A 3,651-nucleotide genomic window follows, 5' to 3' on the forward strand; every position below is an offset into this window, starting at 1 on the left:
TGGGCCCAGATTTGGATCTCTTCTCTGAAGCTAGCAAGTCAGGTAAAATAATTGGGTTTTTAAAAAAGAAGTTTAAAATGAAGCTCAAGTTAAAAACCCATGCTCTTGACATATTTCCTTTCAAATTTTATATAAAACCTACTTTTCCACTTTAATAGCCCAGATTTTTTTCTTTACACAGCCCATCGCATAGTTGCAGACAGACTCTTCTGCCTTAAGATGTAAACACAGGGAAAAATTAATGGCATCTACATAATATTCTTTCCACACTCTGCCATTATAAGGAAAATAAAAAAAATTTTTTTTAAAAAGAAAGGTTCCATCTTAGATTCTCACAACCTCTTGTTCCACAGTTTATGAACCTGACTCTTGATGCTAAGCTGGCAGTGTGTGTAAGCAGATTTTTGTTTTCAGTGAAGGAAACCCTGGGAAAAGATGGATTGAGCTCATTTTCTTCCAAGAGTTATTGAATGGTACATGTTCCTCAAAGCCCTCATTCTCTCAAACTAGAGCACATTTCAGGATCACACAGCCTTCCTTATAATGCTGGCTGTCTTCAGTGGCAAACTCACAGATCCATCCCAGTTGGCTGTTGCAGTTTTTGTAGCTCACATCTTGAACTATGTGGGAGCCAGTGAGCATGATCTGATCTTGAACTTCACCATACTATAGGTTAACTACTTTGTGACAAAGAAATGCCCTGCTAGTGGTGCCTGTGCACCTAGTAGAGACGAATTGAGTTCTGAGCCATTGGTCAGGATTATATCACAGTTTGCACAAGAAAACAGATGGGTACTGCCAATATGATCAAGGAAAATTCTGTCCATTTTTAGAGCTGAAGTTTTAAAAACCTGCATAGGTGAGTAGAATAAAGGGGCTGCAAGAGCACACCAATCCTCCCAACAGCAAGTGAAAGGTAGGACACAACCCACAGTGGGCGTAACTAGGCTGGCCTGGGCTTCCCCTGAAGCTGGGTTGTGATACTGTAAGATTTTAATAAGATAATATATGTAGCTTATTTAAAACAATGCCTGGTACATAGGAAGTGCTCAATGAATGCCGACCTCCTCCCCTTCCTCTTTCTTCCTTTTCCTCCTCCTCTTTCTTCTTCTTCCTTTTCTCCTCCTCATCACTCTCTTCCTCTTCTTCATCTGGCTTCTGCTTGGAAATCCTCAATGACAGAGATACACTGAGACAAACCTACCTTCTCTTAATTTCCATTCATTGATCTCCAACCTTTCTTCCCATGAAGGATTTCAGACAGCCAAAGATAGCTATTAGGTACGTCCAGAGCCTTCTGTAAAGTCACACATCTACACTTCTCTCTAATCATGTTTTCTCATTCCATGTGATATCCAGATTTTTTTCCATTTGTTTAAAGCCTTTTCATTGCCCATGGGTGATGCCTTAGTGGCACATGATCCTAATGCAGTTAGTTCAGGAAGAAGGAAGTGTGGGCTTTTTTCTTCTCCAACATAGGCATGATTCCAACTCAAACATAGTTTCTTGGATCTCTTTGAAGAGGTAGAGGTTATGAACAGGGTGTCTACCTAGCTATTATCACTCATTATACCTGTCCCCTTCACCACTCCCCCAACACACATGCACATTCACCCTGAATCTCTGCTCTTTTTACTAGGGTTGAGGTGTGAGGTTCTGTATGACATAACTCCTCCTTCCCCCATTATGGCTGCTGTGACACTCTGAGAGAGGACCAAGTGGGTGCTGGCCATTCTGCATTTCTTTTAGTGCCACCAAAAACATCTTCAATACTTGAAGCAGAGTAAGAGCTGTGAGCCAGCAGAGTGATCCAGAAATCCCCCTATGCTAAATCCTACATAGCAGCCAGTGATCCAGGGAGACCTGGCTTGACTTAGCAGGAGGGACCCGCAGCAGACAGTGAGAGATGCCCATTCTGAACCTGCAGTTTTATGTCTCTGTTCCCCTGGTGCTTGGGTACTTGACGTTTACAGCTTCTCTCCTGAGCTGCACTATTCCTCCATCTTGCCTCCCTGTTGTGCTCCACCTATTGCTGATTCCTGCTTGTCTTGCCAACCTCAGCTCTCCCCAAACCTTAAAACACCTATGCTCAACGGTTTGCTTTTCTTCATATATTTTAGGCTCTAGTACCTGGTTCCCCTTCAGGCATTAAGCTCCTTTAATAGTAACTAACAATTTTGGAGCACAAATTGTCAGTGAAAAAAAAATTAACATTTACTGAGCATTTACTATTTGCTAGACTAAGTGCTTTACATGCAACATGTCATCTAAACCTCACAAAGACTCTCTAATATAAGGTAGCTCATGTTATTGGCTATTTGTTATATGTTAATATATTTTATATGTTATTTTATATATATATGTGTGTGTATATGTGTGTGTGTGTGTATATATATATGTTATTGGTTATAAGAAAATAAAATGGGGGCCAGGTGCAGTGGCTCGCACCTGTAATCTTAGCACTTTGAGGCCAAGGTGGGTAGATTGCTTGAGCCCAGGAGTTCCAAGACCAGGCTGTCCAACATGGTGAAACCCCCATCTCTACAAAAATTACAAAACCTAGCTAGGGGTGGTGGTATACACCTGTAGTCCCAGCTACTCAGGAGGCCTGATGTGGGAGGATCACTTGAGCCCAGGAGGTGGAGGTTGCAGTGAGCCGAGATCACATCACTGCACTTCAAATCCTATCTCAAAAATAAAATAAAATAAAATTTAAAAATAGGGCTTGAGAGGTTAGATAGCTTGTGGGAGAACTGAGGTGGATACCCAGTATCTCTGAGTCCAAACTGTAATGCTTCTCCAAGCAGGAATCCTCCAGTAATTAACAATAATTCCCTCCCACAGGGTATCTTGGGATTCCAACAGGAAAGAAGAACCACTGTCAGTTATGAAACAGGGGATTTATTATGAAATTTAGACCTTACATAATTATGGAAGAAGCCGAGAAAGTGAAAGTGCCACTGGAGAGTTGAAAGATCAGAGCAAGAGTAAGTAACAGTCATGCATGTCCCACTGCAGAAATGAAACTGCGATGGCAAGCTCATGGGAAGCCCATGAGAAACTGCCACCACTGCCAACATATGGTGATAGGCCTGGACCCTCAGACCACTGTTGATCAGTGGGGTCAACAGTTGGAACATAGGTAGAATGTAGAGCAGATGGCAGCAAGGACAAACTGGAACCTGCCAACACCTCTGCATCTGTCATCATGTCTAATCACAATGACTTTCAGAGGTAATCATGCTGCTTTAGTCTTTCAAATCTCATGCACATTTCTTTTTTGACAACTCCAATCCAGAACCATATAGGGAGGGGAACTCTGGGAAATATACTTCCAGGTTAATCAAGTTGACATATGCAAACCATCCTGCCTTAGTCTGTCTTGTGCTTTCATAAAAGAATACCTGAGACTGAGATAATGTATAAAGATTAGAAATGTACTGGCTTATGGTTCTGGAGGCTAGGAAGTCCAAGATGGAAAGGCTGGCATTTAGCAAGGGCCTTCTTGCTAAGTCATCTCATAGTGGAAGGGCACAGGGGGCTGGGGACCAGGGACCAAACTCACCCCTGTAGAATGAACCCAATCTTATGGGTTTGTATTAATCAATTCATGAGGGTGGAGCCCTCATGGCCTAATCACCTCTCACTAGA

General features: G+C 42.2%; 1 pseudogene; it reads right to left on the bottom strand.

Annotated features, from left to right (window-relative positions):
• Window positions 1-375: 375 nt before the first annotated feature.
• Window positions 376-827, bottom strand: LOC100426611 (protein yippee-like 5 pseudogene; annotated as a pseudogene).
• Between the last annotated feature and the right edge of the window lie 2,824 nt (window positions 828-3,651).

Source organism: Macaca mulatta, chromosome 1 (assembly GCF_049350105.2).
Source record: "Macaca mulatta isolate MMU2019108-1 chromosome 1, T2T-MMU8v2.0, whole genome shotgun sequence".
Classification (NCBI taxonomy): Eukaryota; Metazoa; Chordata; class Mammalia; order Primates; family Cercopithecidae; genus Macaca; species Macaca mulatta.